Raw genomic sequence first — 18,789 nt, 5'->3', positions numbered from 1 at the left:
ATTAATAAGAAGAAAGGAGGGGTCATCTCTTCCCCTTTGCAGTTATTCTCTCTTCTGGCCGTTGCTGGGGACTGTGGCAACACCAGGGCTGTATTCAAGGTATCTGTTTGTTCTGTTCCTAGAGAATGCGATGGAGTATATGGAAATCTCTGTGACGCCCCACAACTCATTTCAGCTGCTACCTGCACACTACATATATCAGCTCCTGAGGGGAAGTGGATGAGCCTTCCCCCATACCGCTCTGATCCGCTCCCTGGATTGTGCCTTGTTGAGCACGCAGGGAAGGGAATTCTTGTCAGCCACACATATACAGCTGAGGAGAGAGAAGGCTGTTGTGGCTGGTCTGCTCTGAAATGCAGCTCTGGGACCACAGCACTCCTTCCTCCCAGAGGAAAACTGGGATGCAGTGAGCTGGAGAAGTTAATGTCGATCAGCTGGCATTGTTATGAGGCTAAAGCTTTTCCTCTTTGTATCTGCACAGCTGGGCCTTATTCCACGAGTGTTTTCCTAATTGCACTGGAATTAGCCCAGCATGAATACAGGTAGTTGTAAAAGACCCATCCTGACTGTCTGGTGGGCTTGTGTTGACTGCATGACTATTTGTGCTGAGCACTGTCAGTTTAATGACAGTGAGGTTCCACAATTAGAAGTCAAGTGCTATAAAATTTTCCCCAAACACGCATCTACAGCAGTGAGTGGACTTGCACATAAAATAGGCCATTGAGTCTGAAAAAAGGATTAGCAATTTTGTGGAATAGAGAGAGATTGTCGTATGTGCACATTCCTCTGTTACTTTACTCAGTGTCTCTGAACCTTTGAGCTAATATCCATTATTTGGAAGAATGTCAGAGAGCATTTGACATTGGCTTGTCTAGCTGAAAAATACTACTGGAGTAACAGCTTAACTGTGGAAATGCTTAGCAGTTATAGGGTATATAGGCTCAACTGGGGCTGAAGGACAGAAAAGCAGAATAGTAATTTTAGTACTAAATTATCCCCGTCTTTTTGGGGTGTTGCTGAAATGATTCATTCTGCTTTTGTTTAATGACAGCTGTTTCTTTTCAGGGACCATCAAAAGAAGAAAATTTTGCTAGAAAAAGTTATTTTTATAAGCCTGCATTGATTCTTCTAATTTAAGAGAGTCCTGGGTAAAAAGGGTTCTCCCTCCTTTTCTACACCAAATTCACATGGAGGGATGGATCTGAGGTGAAGCAGGGCAATTTCTGGCAGAATTAGTGTAACCTTTCACCTGAGAAATGAATAGGTTCATTTGGTTCATTAAGTGTTAGAAATTAATTGGTATTGAGCTTATCCACATACTTAATAGCATTTCCCTCCAGAACATTTCCTTCCTGTAGATGTTTCTAATGTATTTTTGTGACATATATTTTGGTTTAACAATAGAATAGACAAAGAAGCCCTAAACCTTTAAGAATATTTACAGTATATAACTCTGAAAAAGGTGCATCAACTTTAAATACAACTAATTACTCTGTCAATGTACATCATTCACCTACGACATGCTTCGGGTTGTGCTTACTCTCTAGTTGCACTCTGGACTGAGAGGAGCTGTGCGGCTGAGTGGATGGACGGGTAACTGCAATCACCCCGTGCCTTTGCAGACAGCAGTAGGAATGAGAAGGAAAACAGATATTTTCAGCAAAACTCTTGTTTTTTGCATGTGTTGCAACATTCTTCTTCTTGGACAGAATCTGTTACTGTTAAATCTTGCTTGGAAATGTAATGGAGACTGGCAGCTATTTGTAATTAAGATATTTGGAATATACATAACTGTATTATTGTTGAAAACTTGATACCTCTCATCTAAGAGGAAAAATAAAGACTGAATAAAGCCGAACTGATCTTGTTTTAAACGTTTTGGTTTTGTTTTAGTTTTTTATTACAGAAGTACCATTTTCTGTTACAGTTAATGAGTGTTGTTGCCTTTTGTTTAAATTCTGTGTTATAGAGGCTTAGAGCAAAGGGGCTTTAATAATAAAAAGACCATCTTCTCTGGAATGGCTGCCTGATAATAGCCTGTAAGATTTAAGAATAATACTGTGAAATAATTGGTTTTCTAATGAATAATTTTGTATAACTAATTGGAGGGCAAATGGAAAACCTGCATTCTCTAAACAAATGTAACATGTCTCTTTAAATATCCAAACAATTTTTCCTTCTATTTTCTCACCCTCAGGACAAAAACAATATCAAATCTCATTCAGGTTGTACTTAAATATGACCAAACTGATAATTACATTATTATAGAGAAGGGCAGGATAGCTGGAGGATATGTACAAGGTGCATTAGTACCACAAATAAATGCTGATTTACTTATTGATAGTAGAGACACGTTTTAGTCACTTTATAGAATTAACAATTGATCAACTTGTTAGGTTCTAGTTCTTCATAAGCACAGCATGTTTATTCATTATTATCATTACATGGTGCCAGCAGCTGAGGTCATGATTAGTAAGGCAAAATCTAAAAATACTTAAAATTGCTTAAATCTGACTTTTGCAACAGGCAGTTTTTGAGCGATGCACTGATTCTCCTCCCAGGAATGAATATAACATATACCTGCCTGGCTAATTTGCATTTCATTTATTTTTTTTCAGACCCATCAGATCTATTTGTTTCCCCAGTGCCTGTGATTCAGGCTTGTAAAAGTGTAATGAGATGGGCAACATAAAAGCATTACTTTCAAATTGCCTTGGTCACTGTAAATATATACCAACATATAGTATTGCAGCCGATAAACCGAACACTGCTGGAGGAGAATGGAAAGATGTTATTCCAATAAATATATTCATGATTGTTTGTTGCTAAGCGTAAGTTGTATTTCCTAAATCAGCATTGACTTAAGCTTGAGCAAACTCGATAGCAAAAATTCCCACAGAGGCTTCTCCTGCTACATGTGACTAATATATTACAGAAGATAAATAGTCATTTTTAAAACTTGTTACACCGTAGGATTGAACACAAAAGGAAACCATTTTACAAATCTGAAAGTTAAGGTCACCCTGAGAAGAAAAGGACACTTACGATGACTAGAAAAACTCTACTTCCTCAAGAAACTGAGATTCAAAGTTCACTCTTTTCACTGCGTCTTTTACAAAGCTTTAGAATCCCAAGTGCAAAACCAGAGTCTGTTTTGATGTGCAAATATTTCAAAGCTGTATAGCTGATAGGTGTTTAGGCGCTCACACCTAACCAGTGCTACAGATTAGCTCACAGTCTCTTAGTTCATTACAGACTATGAAGCTTTTTGATAGTGGTTTTCATAATAGAATTCAGTATTAGGGATGAACTTTCTAAAACATTTCATTGAATTCTTTTAATAGTTTTCTCCCTCTTCTATTTATAAGCATTTTTAAAAAATCTATTATGCATATTTTAGTCATACTGAACACCATTAAGCTTTTGGTTCATAATTCAGACTTCTAGGAATATGAAAATGTGCTCAATAGCATATTTTTAGGGCTTGTTAATAAAGCTAATGAATTATTTTTCCATTAGGCTGTCTTATCTTAAATAATACTGCTCTCTTGTTTGAGCTGTAGCAAATCAAGACACCATTGATTTTCTTTAAGAGATGAATAATGAAAGATCTACATTCTTAAATATGTAGATAAAGATAAGTAACTTAATTAAAAAATTATCAGTGGAAGGTAGGAAGATGAATTAATTGTTTTAATTTGTTATATATGTCAATATCCTGGACTATTACATAAAATCCATTTATGATATCCTTTTCTTTGATTTTCAGTGTGATTTCAGTGTCTTCAGTTGCTTATTCTTCTGAAAATTGCTCACGTGTTGGGAATGTTAAACCATTGGAACTATCTGCCCCAACCTCAGCTTACGTAGGCCTTGACTTTGCAGATGTTTAATGTCGAATGCTATGCAGCCTGATGAAAATAGTTCCACTCTGATCAATAGTAATGTTTACAGGCTTTGTCTTCTGTGGTGGAAGTCAGGTTATAAGCAGGATTGTTTTCCCAGTGACTGGCTCTTTGATCACATGTGCTACAAATACCACAGCTGGCAAAATTCCAGGCTAAATTGCTTGCTATTTTTTGACTAGCTTTACAAATTATACATAATGAAAAAAGGACATCTTGGGGTTTCCGTCTTTCATCCAATGTTGCTTTTGATATTGTGTACATCTCATCAGGGTACACAGTAGAGAGGAGGAGCTGTTAGGAGGAGCTGCTCTATTAAGACATGGTAGTTGATCTTATTAAAGGAGGAGATAAACAGCCTTCTGCTTGCTGAAAAGGCTGCTCTGTGTCACAGACTCTTCTGGCGCTTTTTTCTTTGGTCTCACGTAATAGGGTAAGCACCCACACAAGTTCCACTGCTGGATTCCCTGGTGGGAATAATTATGTGTTTAGCAGTGTGCCTTGAATAAGACTTTCACAATTCTCATGCTGAAATTCTAAGTGACTCCCAAGTAATGCTGGTTTTCAAGCTTGAATCTCAAATCTCAGTGCAGCTACAAATACATCATTTGACAAGCATAGCTGAACTTCTGCTTCAGGTCCTTGGGTTACTGCCTTTCGGTTGTGAATACATTGTCCAGTGGTTGCTTTGAAGGTTAGTTATCCCTGTCTTTTCCAGACATCTCCATTAGCTTTCTAGGGTAAGACAACAGCTGGCTCACAAAGATTCTCAGATTTTGCCTTTCCTAATGCTAGACTCATTGCTGTCCTGTTTGAAGTAATTCATCTGGGTGATGAGAAAGAGGGGCATGTTATATGTAGACCATACTTAAAACTGGAAGGGACTGGAGAAAGACTTTGTATAGACTCTGGATAAGGCATTGGTTAGTAGACAGGACATGAGCAAGAAGTGTGTTAGGATGTCTCTGGGGAGCTTACACGGGATGGTTTGACAACACAGTGTGATATGTGGGCAGACAAATTTTGCTCTTTGCGATTTTACCCAGAAACACCCTGCCAAACAGCTAAGCATTGGGCGTAGACTGGTGCTTCATGCTTTACTTTGGTTTATCTTGTTTCATTCATTTTGTCTTGCTTCAGCTTTTGATTAAACATAATATTTGTGTCAATGAAATGAGTAGCAAACACCTGCCACGTTATGGATTTTGCTATGTTAGGAGTAACGAAGGAAGCCTGTTTCTCATTCAGAAGAGGAAGGCTGCCAGAATCAAGGACGTAAGTAAGAGCCAAGGAAAATTAATTGCAAACCTGTCAAGTCTGGTCTGTCTTTATTCTTATTACATGGTCCTCAGCAGATCTTTCTTAGAGATGCTTTTTTGAAAGATCCTGCTGCTTGTGTGAATTCAGCTGAAAGTTACCCAGTCACACTCAGCAGAGAGACTGTGTCTGGTCCTCTGTGCCAGGGGAGCAACCTCTGCATTTTTGCTTCCACTCTCAAACATTTCTGCTCGACATTGTACAACACACAGGCAGGATATGGCTGTGGTTCCATGCTTTGGGATATGCATCTTGAAAGACAGATGGGCTGGAAGTCTCTGGTGAAGAAGGTTCCAAGGAATCCCAGATAACTTGCAGCTATGTCCAGGCTGTTGCAGCGTAACATAAGCCAGGTTGAGCGCTGTATTCTGAGACTTAGCATAGATCCAAGCACTGAGCAATAGAGACAATGCTAAAACCCAGTCTACTATCTCTTCAGTGCAATACTCATGCTTGTAGCCTGAATGCTGCCAAATAGCATGCACATCTTGGCGTGATAGCCAGCCTGCTCTTGATGTCTCCCCACACTTCTGGGTCTCTGCTGGAAGAGGTTGACCATCATGAGAATATTCTACTATTAAATTAGAAACTCTTCAGATGCTGAGCCCTTCAGGTTAAAAAGGCAATAGATTATTTACGCAATACCGTTTTTCTCAGGTAATAAGTTGGATGGTGATAATTGCAAGCAGAGAATTAGGAATTCTGATGTAATTGAGTAGTTAAGTTAAAGGGAAAAAATCATAGTTCAAGAAACCATCTGGTTTTGGCTGGTGTGCAGAAATAATTGAAAACGATCATCCACACCCTCTACTGGCTATTTCTTCTGTTTCACACAGTAGTGTCAGTTTACCAAGCCAGTTATGCTGTCTTTCTGATATGTAGGTGCTATAAGACACTCCATACTCACAAATGCAATCTGAATGAAGCTGAACAGAGAAATACCTAAACATTTATTTATACCCAACTATTTATTTATTTGCTCAAAGCAATCAGCCTAGAATAAGAACCAGGAGGGTAAAATAAGGGTGGTTGCACTTTCTTGAAAACGTTCTTTGGGTGCTGACCCCACAGTATCTGTGAGCAACAAAGGGGATTTTGACCACTGTTTGTGAATTTTAGGGGAGGACAGAGGTGGGTAGCACTTCATCCTGGGTTGAAAAACAAAGTATTAGACTAAATTTGCAGTAGATAGCTATGTGAAAACAAGTGGGATTTGCCTAGTGCGAGGCACAGCTCTAAACTGAAAGTCTTTTATCTTTCTTTTTGGATGCAGTGGTACCCCCAGAGTGAAGGGTCAGTCACCTGCAGCCTCTCTTGCTAATTATGGCCAAAATGCTTGTCATTTACCAGAAAGGTCTTTCACTTGGAGAGGGAAAATATAAATCCAGCAAGTGATTTTTCCCTATCCCTTCCCCCCTTGTTTTTAATTACTCTTGCTGTTTTTGCATGTAATTAGAGACCAGTATGAAAATAAAAAGGACTATCTGCTATTGTCCCTGGAATGCAGCACATTTTTAATAGCAGCAGGTTTTAATCTGAACCAGTACTGTGACTGTCTTTGCTAATGGCCTTCATATGGCTGTGTTACCTATTGCCAGGCAATGGAAACGCTTTGTGCAATAGCCCTAGAATTTGAATCAGAGATACAACCACTCCTTAAGTCTCTTTAAAAATCTATCTCACAGTGTAGGGAACTCAGATGGGAACAGTTAAAGTGAGAGTTTCACTTTTGCGTTCCAGTTCATCAATCTTTAAAGAGACACTAGTAGGTCAAATGGGTCTAACACTGATCGATTTACGAGAAGAATCCCTTTTTAAAGTGAATCACAATTCATCTCCAATGGGCAATTGGAAAAATAAAATAAAGATACAGCTACTGGGGTCCTGATGGGGGAGAACTTCATTAGCTCAGCCCCTTACACACTCTTTAGTTAGTCCTCTCTTAAAATCCATAACCCAGTTGGATCTTGTTTTTACAGTTCACTAAAGTTAGCTCTTACTAGGATCTGAGAACCTGTATTTAACTAGTGTCTGCCATAAGAAGGGCATCAGTTCTTGACTCTGAGAACTGCTTCCCTTCAATGTAATAACAGCAAAGCCTGTCTGTCCCTCAGTCTCGTACCAAAGAGTGCTGCTTAACTGCATCTTAGAAGCACACGCAGGACATTGCCTGGTCACACCCTGGAAGGCAAATATCTGTGTTCAACAATTACAACAGCAGTTGTCTCAGCAGCTAGCAAAGTGCTCATGATTGATCTTGTTTTCCTGTAAGGATGACCACATTTGAGTTACTACCAGTATACTGGCAAAAGTGCGTGTGGAAGTAAATGAGGCACGTTGAGGGTATATTTTGATGGGATTATTGGTGGGAAAAACCTCTGGAACATTTTATGTGAGATGGATGTTTTCTATTTAGTTGCCCATCTGAAATCACAGAAAGGTATTATCTGCTGGGACATTTCATGCCAGTTGCTAATTCTAACACGACTGGAATTTGGAGGTTGCTCTCTGTATTGTAGTTAAGTTTGAGCAGTGTTTTCCCCAGGACAGGATTCACAGTTTGTTTACTCAAAACTGGAAAAAATGTGCTTTGTGGGGATCTGAAAGACCAGAATCTGTGAATAGTCAGAAATCAGAGAAATGGAAGACTCCAGCAGTCTGTTGCCTCCAAAAATAAAAGTTCAGAGGAAATAACCGAGTGTCCACCCAAGGTGACTGAAAAGATCAGTTCTTATTCAGGTGCCAATATCCATAACATCATACAAGCTCAGGAAGCGCAATCTGTAAAAAGAGAAATGGTGGTTGTTTCCCGTAGCTTTGCCGTTGTGAGCATGACTGCAGGCACACTACATTTGAGGAGGTGAGGGAAAACAGCTGCCAATATCAGACAAAACTTTGAGCCTGCGGTAAAAGGACAGTGCTCCGGGAAACCTGAGATTTGGAAGGGAGAGAGCAGGGCAGTGCTGCCTGTGACGAAGTGCAAGAATCAATCAGCACTTGGCTTGGTGGGCAGACATTTGTGGCAGGCTTTGTGGAAAAGTATTAAGCATGGTTTAGTTTTTCATGTTTTGTTTCCCCTCTGGCAAACTGCATCTTATTGTTAAAAGAGTGAACTAAAAGTGTCACCAAGTTAACTTTTTTCTGTGAATCTTGAGGGTGGTTTTTTTGTTTTTTTTTCCATAAAGTTCCAGTTTCCTGGATGAAAATAATTGGAGGAGATTTTTCTTTTCTCTTTTCTAATTATTTTAAAGAGACTTAATAGCTCTCTAGCAGTGATGAAAAGCTGATTAAAAGCTGATTGTTGTCTACCCTGAAAATAAACAATCAACAATTTATTACTTTCAACAGATCTTGCATCTTAAGACAATAATAACTGCCTTCAAGTGAGGCAGAGGAAGTGGTGGGGAATCCCATACTTCATTTCCATCCCTGAGCATTTCAAAGCATCATCAGAACTATGCCTCTTGCCCTTCCCTCAGCTCCTCCCACCAATCATGCACATGGGTATGTGGCCATGAAGTGGCTTGTGCATCAATGGAGGGGCAATAGGAAACCAAAAATCACTCCTAGGCAGATTGGGAAATGCAAGCCCAAAGTTCAGCCTTCTTTGAGCTTGTTGTGGCTGCCTGCTGTCCTGTATTGCTAGTGCAGTGATAAGGTGTCTATGACTATTCTCCGTACCAGTCCCTTAGCACCTTTTGAGGCTTGCTCCTTTTTCATTGCAGAAGTAGCCAGAGCTCAATCTGGCTTCCTCATGCCTGTGAAGGGATGAAAACAGCAGCCAACAGATGATTAACCTGCTCTAAACAGGGAGACCTTTTTTCACCCTAGATAATATGACTCAGGTGGGGACTCTTTCCCTGTTGCCATCCATTCTCTTGCTACTCACAAACATGCTACCGCTGAGTGGGTGAGAGGAGGCAGGGAGAGATGCTTTGCAAACAAGGAACAGAGAGGACTAAGAAGTGGCAGTGGAAGGAGGCCTGAAAAACTGGGCTAGAAGAGGAAGGAATGAAGGAAATACCTTCTGGAGGTGGGGAAGCAAAGTGTAATTTAAGATACTTCTGAAATTCCTTGGCATCAGGGCATGCAGTAGCTGGTACTACTGCATAGGAAAATACTTCTGAGCATCACCTTATGTATTCATATTGGAATTCTGATTTTTTCTGGTTACCAGGGGAAAAACAAGGGCCTGCAGGAGTCACTCCATGCACATGTAGTGGTATGGAGTGCCAACCAAACTAGCTGGGGTATGCTGCTTATACATCAGAAATGGTAGTCCACTTCTTAAGTTTGCTTTTTCTTGTGGCCATGTAATATTGATTCCAGGGCCACAGGGCCAATGACTCAGGAGATAACATATACACATGTTATCTGATCATTCTTCTTCTTGGCGTAGTAATAGGCTATTATCAGGAATTAGAAACCCTTGTATGGCCTGGTACTTGAAGAGAATTATACAGTGTTTGTCTACAGCCTCACCAGGTCTCAGACTCGGTGAGAGCTAAACCCAACTCTGTCATGCCTCTATTGTGACTGTGGTGCCCCAGTTAGTTCCAGCCAAGAAGATACTTTAATACTGGGCAGAGATCAGAGTTCAGGGCTCAAGACCAGTGCTGTCAGTGTTGGAATAGGAATTGTTATCCCTATCTCAGACAGTGCTCTGCACAGTGTAGGTGCATTCCACGTGATGGGCAGTGCCTCTGTTGATGCTGATGTTGTCAAACCGTGGAACAGTAAATACAACTTTGAGATCTGTTTTGAACCTACTTTTGCTCATTTAACTAAAATCAAGACTGAAAAAGATCGGATTCTCCTTTGAAGTGCAATTGTTTATTGACTCGGCTCCAAGTCTTCATGCCATACAGATGCCTTTCTAGCTTATTAACAGTATTTTGCCTCTGTAATTCAAATACAGAAAATGAGGAATGATATTCTAATTTTTTTGTTTTTTTAGTAGCAGTTCCTGAACTGAAGGGTCAGGAACGTGATTCTGGAATTTTCCAAGCAATAATTTTCTAAAATACCTTGAGGAGCAAGCTCTGATAAGTAAGCAGCATTTTCTAATATTGAGTAAAAAGCTTGTCCCATCAAAATTGAGTGACGAAACAAGATCAAAAACTTGGTTTTTGGTCTGTGCCTCTCCCCTCCTCTGCAAGTTTTGTCCTTCACTGTTGCCATAAGAGATCCTCTATGCTAGAGGCGACCAACCCCAAGCTTACTCTGTTAGATTTGCACAAAAATAGGAATATCAAAAATACTACCTTTCAATTTGCTAGTAGTAATCCTACCTACTACCGGGAGACTCACAATGAGAACAGAGATAACACGCCACAAGGCATTTGCTATTGGCTCATGCGGTTGATAACACAGGTGTTAAAAATGTGCATTCAGTCCGTAATTACACTTCTGGAAATTCAGTGCTGTATTTATGAAATGCTTTTCCTTAGAATCTTCTAACAATTAGCTAATGAGTCCCAAGTGGAACAATTATCCAATATACCCAAACACTTGGGATTCTTCATCAGCCAATGTGCATCCACTGCTCATAAAGCATGTTTGTGTTCTAAAAGCAAAACTAGCTATTCCGTACTTTCCTTTTGGAGCATTTCATGAATTAAAACAAAAGTAGAGACCAGGTTACATTGGTGAAACAGAAATGGACGATCCTGTTGCAAGCAGAGCCTAATACAGCTTGAGGAACCATGAGTGGACATGTTACGTGTCACACTTTATTGTGAATAAGGTGTTTTGGGGAATAACAAGAGAATACAGTATTCTACCACAGTAGAATCAGAAATAACCAAATCTGGTTACACGAGGACTTTGAGAACCACCAGAAAGGTATCTAGTAATAACACAAGCTGACCCTGACTGCATGAAAAAACCTGATCAATATGTGTGGGAGGTATTTTCAGTCTCTTTCTAATAGAATCTCCCTTCACTAACCTCTGGTTTGATGACTGTCTGTGGTCTGGTACTGAGGATGGCACTGTGTACAGTGACTACCTCACATTTATATTCCAGTGTTTTGTTTGCTCCAAGGCATAAAGGAGATGTAAGTTTTCTTACAGACCCTGTGCAAACCTGTAATGCAACTCTATGGATGGAGAAGGGAACTTTGATCATTCCATGGGTATTCAGTCAATTTAAAAGAAAACCCCCTTCACTGAAGCAGGCTCCATGGCTTTTTAGTGCTTGTACCACTCATTTGCCAAGCTCAGATACAGAAAGTTTTTCCTCATGCATACACCAAGTTATCTTTGCAGGACCCTTGATTTATTTTTATGCTATCTGCAGTAGCTACAAAGAACCACTTAAATCATGCCCTTTAAAGCAACCATCTTCAAGGAGACAGCATGTCCAATAAACTCTCTTGTTTCAACTAAACAAAAACAACTACTTCAACCTTTCTTTACTGCTTGCACTTGCTGAATATCTTAATTTTCATATTATTTCCTCGGGATTGCCTCATATTCTTAGTTCTAATGGTCACCCATAGTCAGTAATAACTAATTCTTGCATGTGAGCCCTGGGCTAATCATCAGGCACCTGGAAAAAGGTTTGGAACCAACCAGTGTGTTATCCAGAGGCACAAGCTGGCATGAGGCTCCTTTCCTCCCTCAAGGATCCCTGGAAAATAGCCTACCAGCTCACCTGGGGCCCTGGTGAGTGGGAGCAAAGTGAATGACTGGCTCTATAGCAGGTCAGTTATATTTTCTTTCCGTGGGAGACATAAAATTCTTCCATCAATTCAGAGTGTAAAAAGCTGACTTATTACTCAAGACAACCTGTGCAACACCTTTAATGCTTTGCTGCCTGACAGGCAAAGTTAACAGTAGGGGAAAGGCATATTTGCTGTGTCTGAAGCATCCTGCTGAAGACATTACCTTCAAAGACATTTCTCCCCATGTTTTATGGTGTGCTGCTGGCTTTATGTGAGTACTGCTCTGCTGCTGGCAGGTCAGTTGGGAGTGGAGCAGGGCACTGTCTGCTCTGCCTCCTCTTTGAACAGGGTTGCAGCAATTCCTGTGCTCGCTTGAACATTGCCTGAAGTCTGCCTATCTCTTTAGTAGGCCATACACCGGAGGGTGGGGAAGATTTTGAGCTGTAATGAGGGACTGAAAGAACCTGGATAATCACAAGGAAAAATTCTCTCTGATAAATGTAGTTGAAAGAGTTGAAATGCTGAGCTGTAGTGAGGGTATATCCTGTGTTGGCTGTCCAGGTTGGGAAGTCTGTACAACCTTTAATGCAATGATGGCAGGAATTCACTTTGGCGGAAGGGTTCTTTGTGGGGTGGCGATGAATAAATAATGTTATATGGAGAAAAGGGTCTATTCCTCCTCTCCTTTACAGCTAGAATAGCTGTACTTTACTCTCTGAGCAGTCTTATTTGTCTTGGTCAACTTTTGCCTGAAGGGGAGATGAGAGCTCACTTTGAGTTGAGAGAGCAGACTCTGAAACCTTTTCCTAAAAATTCAGTTTATAAATGAGACTCTATTTCCTTTAGACGATGGTCTCATTCACAGGGATTATTTGGACTGCAAAGGATCAGTTGTTTGTGCCAGAATAACTCATATGTGCAATTTGCAAGATTACTTGCCACATCAATATACTTGGAATCTGTGAGTTCTGGTGGTCACAGGTCCCCAGAACAGACACTGGCATTGGTGCATATGAAGAAGCTACTGTTCCCTTGTCTGGAGGGGACCTAAAGTAGCCCCTGATGTTTGCATTGCATCAAGTTCTGATAGAAACCTGACTTGTTCTGCCTGAGCAGAGGAGGCAACAGCTTTGATTTCAAACTGCTCCTCATACTGCGTGAACTTGAGATCTGCCCTCTAGTTCTCACCTTTAGTCCTTTGCTTGAATTTGTTTCCGATTCTGTGCACAGCTGTTACTGCTTCTGCGCTACCTGAGCTCCACTGCATTTACCATGGAGGCCAGAAGCTCACTGAAAATGAGTCCAACTGAAAAAGCCTTTCCAACAGTGCATCCACCCAAGTCACTGTTCTCACTCTGGCACAATCAACTGAGGAAGACTACAGTGACTGCCTCAGGCATACTTTGCAGTCCTCCTAGCACATCCTCTTAACATGCCTACAACAGACAGAAGGCCTGTTCTCATCCCTAAAGGAGCCAGTGAAGACAGACATGCCCTAAAGAACCCCAAATGCTTGTGAGGACAGACACATCTCCCCCAGAACACATGGCACAGGATGTCTGTCTCTGTGTGGATAGTCTGGCTGCGGGTATGATCGATACCTCGTGCTACATTGATGTAATGACAGTTCAGTTCTCCCTTCTTAGGATGCTGTGGGGGTTATTTCCTTTAGCTCTCACTGGCGATGTTTTCTTTCCCTCCCCACCTTTCCCAGTTGCTTTTAAGTGCATTGTTACGTTGCTGTTAGGTGCAACTGTGGAAAGGGCTGATTAGTGGTGACAGACTGAACTGCTGCCAGTGGAGACTGATGTCAGAAATGGAATCTGATGATGTAAAAAAGCACTTCAGCAATCTCAGGTAAAGTGTGCTGGGGTCTGAGAGGTGCTGAGAACTCTTGCAGTCCCACTGTGGTTTTTAGGCTACATGCATGGCTTTCTCACAAGTGAAGAAGCACATTTGCAGGTTGCCGCCACCTTGTTACCTAGCTTTCTTGCTGTCTGAAGAGCCTTCTCATTTCAGTTTGCCATATGGAGCTTGATGTGGTCGGAACTCCTTCAGTGATACCTGTAGGGTAATTCTATAGATCATGTTGCCCAGAACCTTATCATGACTGTCTCCAGGCTCAGGGCAGGCCTGGCTCACCCTCCTCTGTGCCTGCCGTGGGGTCCACCCCTCCGGCACCTCCCCAGGTCCTGATTCCCCCCAGAAGTCCCCTTTTAGAGGTGCTATCTGTCAGAAATGAGCAGTCTGTCATGTCTGTGTGATGTGCCAGCCAAGAAAACAAGCAGAACACATCAGGAGGTACAAGCTGGAAGGCGCAGTGTTTAAAGTGAGGTTAATTAACTGCTGGAATAACTTAGCTGTGGTGAATTTATTGCTGCGAGGAGTTTTCAGCTCCAGCTAAAGTTGCCTGATTGATGCAGGTATTTCTGGGTGAGAGTCGAGGGACTAAATTCAGAACCTAAATAGCGTTGTTTCCCTCTGGCCGTGGGCTCACTGGGGACCTTGGGGAGGCAGAGGCGGCCCTGTCAGAGAGGAAGGTGGGCAGAGGAATGCTGTGACAGTGACGTGTTAACGTGATTAATGACAGAACTTAATTTGCACGGACAGTTCATTCTGGCACAAAGGAGCGCAGCAGGCGGGGGCCTCGCAGGGGATCTGTCTAAGGGCCAGCATGGCTCCGGAGGAGGAAACAATGAGCGGGGTTCGGCGGAGCAGTCGGTGCAGGCTGTACGGATGGGATTTAATGAGGTTTCCCAGCAATGACACAAGTTGGAAGTGTTTAATAGCTCGCCGCTCAATTGCGCGTTGCGTCCTGGATCTGTCGCCAGGGGGCAGCAGCGCCACGCCGCAGGGCCGCCGGCCGCCTGCGGGTGCGTATCCCCCCGCGGAGTTCCGCGCCGGCTCCCCGTGCGCTTTACTACCGGTGAGCAAAGTTACTCACCACGGACTAAACGATTTGCGCACTCGCGAACCTGAACCTGCACTGAGCTGCCCAGGCCGAGTGTCACTGCTGAGGTGTCGGCCGTCCCTTGAGTGGCAGCGCCTGCCCTCCAGCCTGGGGTGAACTGCTTCTTGTGGGGAGGAAGGGTCTTTGCGGAGATATCGCTAATGCATACCCCAGTTATAATAACGTAGCCCTGAGATGGGGGGTGTGTGCTAGCTAACCGGTGTGCTACAGGTGGAAGTGCCCAAGCAGATGTTCACTCTACCTCTGTTCTGGATTTTTGCCTCTATTTCCCCTCAAACTCTGATAGCGGCACCTTTCAAACACACAGAGACCAGGCTAGATTTGGGGGTTTTGTTCTGCTTCTAAGGAATTGAAAATGTTGCTCTCTTTTCTCTCAGTTCCTTATTCAGTAGGACATAAGAGTTTATTAGGGCTGATGTTAAGCTTATTGGTGTACTATTTAGGCTATCATGGACTCACTGTAAACATCAGGGATGCTTTAGGTACTTGCCTTACATCACCAAGGGGACTTTCAGTGATGCAACCCATTATAAAAGCCAGGAAGACCTTATAACAGTCTTCCAATACCTAAAGGGGTCTACAAGAAAACTGGAGAGGTCTTTGGGCAAGAGCATGCAGTGACAGGTCAAGGGGGAATGGCTTTAAGCTGAAAGAGGGAAGGTTTAGATTAGGTATTGGGAAGAAGTTCTTCACTGTGAAGGTGGTGAGACTCTGGCACAGGGTGCCCAGAGAAGCTGTGGCTGCCCCATCCCTGGCAGTGTTCAAGGCCAGGTTGGACAGGGCTTGGAGCAACCTGGTGTAGTGTGAGGTGTCCCTGCCCATGCCAGGCGGTTGGGTCTGTATGATCTAAAGGCCCCTTCCAACCCAAATGTTGGGGTTCAACTTTCTGGCTGGCAAGTCACCCTGCAGATGATGTAGCATCTGCACTTGCTTCCTTCTTACCAATTGATTTACAGGAGAGGAGTCTCTTAACAGATGCACTGTCTTTAAGATAGGAACTATTGAGAATGGAGAAATTAAGGCCTTTTAAATATTAAATGGATGGAGATTTTCTAAATTATTTAATAGCTTGTAATAAAAGATGGCATAAAATGGCTTAGTGAGTTATTCTTTACAGAAAGTAGGCATAAGAAGTATTTTACAACATGTAAATATTGGTAGGAAAAGTACCTAATTAAAAATGCTACCTTATTCCATCTGTCAAAGGAATTATACACTCCCCGTACAATTTTCAGATGACTTTAGGCCTTTATTGTTTCTGTTCTCAAAACGCTTCTCTGGTGTAGGGAAATGCTGTTTATTCCTGTTTTACTGAAGTTCAGCAGCACAGAGACCACTTTGGGCTGGGAATGAGGTGCAGTATATCTGATCATGGCAATTGATCTTCAGGTACCAGAACCCATGGTCTTAGTTTGGGCACATGGATGCCCTAAATACTAACATAAGAGAGTTGTGTAGCCTCCAAGGCAAAGCAGGAGTTGTTCATGGCAAGGTCATGTGTAAATGCCTAAAGCAGATCCCTTCCTCTCTCCTGCTTCCTCTGTTTCTATAGCTTTGATAGAGGTGGAGATGGGGGTTCATTTGCCTCTTGGCCAGAGCTTGCTATATAAAAATGACCCCTTTCTTCACAAGACTGCTTTCCTTGGGTAACTTCTGTTCGAATCCCTCCTGTGTAAATTAACCCTGCTGCCCTGAAATCAAGGACTTCATCCACAAAAGTGCAGTCATATTGGCACCTCTTGGGAGGTGATGCTGAGTTTTATTATGTTGAAAGCGATGCTTGGTTTGCCTGCAGATGGCTAGAGGGAGGGCTGGTGCCTGCTTATGGGAGCATGCTACCCAGCACAGCTCCTGGCACAGAAGGTCAAGATTCATTTGCTTGTTTGTGCAGCCCTGCTTTCCAAAGCAATGCTGAGGTGAGATGAGGTAGGGATCAGCAGTAAAAGCACTGATCACAATATACACACAAAGCATGGTTTTGCCATGAGAAGCTTGAAATTCCTTTTACCATTATTAACCAGAACAGAAGCTTCTTGCTTCTGTTCTGATTTGCCTCCTTTATTGACGTAAAATGAGCTGAATCTCGAGAGTTCAGATTGCACTGAAGGAGTTGGCCTTACACTCCCCTCAAACAACCTTATTTTACTGAGAAATAATACTGCCAGGAAGGCATCAGAAAGCCCAAAGTATGCTGTATCATCTGCCACTTTTCCTGTGTCCATTTAGTTAGAAGGAGTTAGAATAATCAATACTTCCTTGTCTTTTACCAGTATTTAACATGTGTTTACAGACTGGGTCACGCTAAAGTCAGTAGTTACCTGTAGATGCATCTACGCAGTTGTTATTTTCCTCTGTAATAAAAATTATGGAAGAGACAAGCACTAAAACCTGAGTTAGTGTATTGCAATATTGATTTCTAAAAGAGCAATGTAAGATTATATTTATCTATCTGTCCTATTATGAAATGGGTAAAAATGTACCACACAACGTTTCAGTCATTCAATACTAGTCTGAAAAGCCTGTTTGTTTGATTTTTCTCAATAAGTTTTTTGAAGGACACTGATTATTTTATTTCTCATTGTGGAAGAAAGCATTAATATAGGAAGGTAGTGTCTTGTCTCGAGACATCTCTTTGCCCACATCTTGTTTGGATTAGAACTGCTGCGTTGCCATTTCAGTTCACTTTGAAACTTTCCACATTCAAAAGCAAAACCAGAGTAAAATGTGATGAATTATAGATTGCTGGCCTGGTACCTCTTTAATTCTAGCAATTGCTCTATCTTCTCATGGCGTTCTGAGCAGAAAGGAGCTGTTAAAGCCAGGTTAAACTGGGCTTTGAGAAACCCAGTCTAGCGGAAGGTGTCCCTGCCCATAGCAGGGGGGGTTGGAGCTGAGTGATTTTAAGGTCTGTTCCAGCCCAACCCATCCTGTGATTCTGTGAGTGTACTGAGCCAGGGGCTTTCCTGTTCTTAGCTTCTGAAAGGTGTCTGCCTACATGCTTTTATGACCCCAGAGATGCTTTGCCCTCCAATGTGATAGTGTAGTTTTGTGCTCCTGGAAAGCAATTTTCTAATTGATCATAGGGAGAGGGAAATGAAAAGAGTGGTGGAGAAGATGAGAAAAGGTTATTGTGATCATTCTGTAGGTGAAGACCGCATTATTATTGCTCTCACAAATTGCACTGTGTCACGTTTTCAATAGCAGAAGGTCAAGTTGAGCCCAGGGATAGAAATAAGAGAACAAATATAAACAATAAAAGCAACGAGACACAAATGTCTTTGAAATGGAGTGTTTGAGCTCATTATTCTGTGGAATGCGTGTCTGTACTGCTGCGGAAGTGTCTCCATGCAGTGATTTCAAAGTGTAGCTTCTGGGTATAGGTGGACTGGGTGTGAGATGTGGTGCTGGAAGCAAGTAGAGACAAAAGTGTCAGAGGGTGCAATAATGCACTGATCACACAGACATGATCTTATGGATGTGACTCTGCAGACCCTCTGCTCCTGAGGCAGCCAGACTCCAAGGGCCTTGGACAAATCTTTATGAAGACAGGGAAAGATTTCCCCCCATCTTTAATAATCTCTGGTTCAAACTGTTGGAGGTTTCACCTGGAAACCTGTTTGCACTATGGTGGTGTTTTAGATGTTGCAGCTTTCACAGCAGCTGGGTGGCAAGAGGGCACACGGGTATAAGGACACAGTAAACTGTGCACGATGCTTGTAATTTCTAGTATAGGGAAGTCTGCCTGTAGTTAATGTAGTTATATTTCAGAGCTGCCTTATTACGGTTTCTCTGTGTTCTTGGAAACAAGTGAAAAGAGCAGTATGACTGCTGCCTTGGATTGCACTGTAGATGGCACTGTGAAACAATGATTTTGGTAACAAAGATCTATTTCACAACGCTATTGAAGACGTTAATTGCACTGTAATATG

The 18,789-nt window shown here is 42.0% G+C and overlaps 1 protein-coding gene across 1 annotated transcript in view; it reads left to right on the top strand.

The window, feature by feature from the left end:
- The window catches only part of TAFA4 (TAFA chemokine like family member 4), a 76,230-nt gene that overhangs the window by 7,868 nt on the left and 49,573 nt on the right, over positions 1–18,789 (top strand). The window lies entirely within an intron of this gene.

This window comes from Pezoporus occidentalis, unplaced genomic scaffold (genome assembly GCF_034315485.1).
Source record: "Pezoporus occidentalis ecotype Australia unplaced genomic scaffold, CSIRO_AGI_Poc_V1 ctg35, whole genome shotgun sequence".
NCBI classification, from domain to species: Eukaryota; Metazoa; Chordata; class Aves; order Psittaciformes; family Psittacidae; genus Pezoporus; species Pezoporus occidentalis.
Note: the sequence above shows the minus strand (reverse complement) of the source record. Positions and strands in the feature narration are given on the sequence as shown.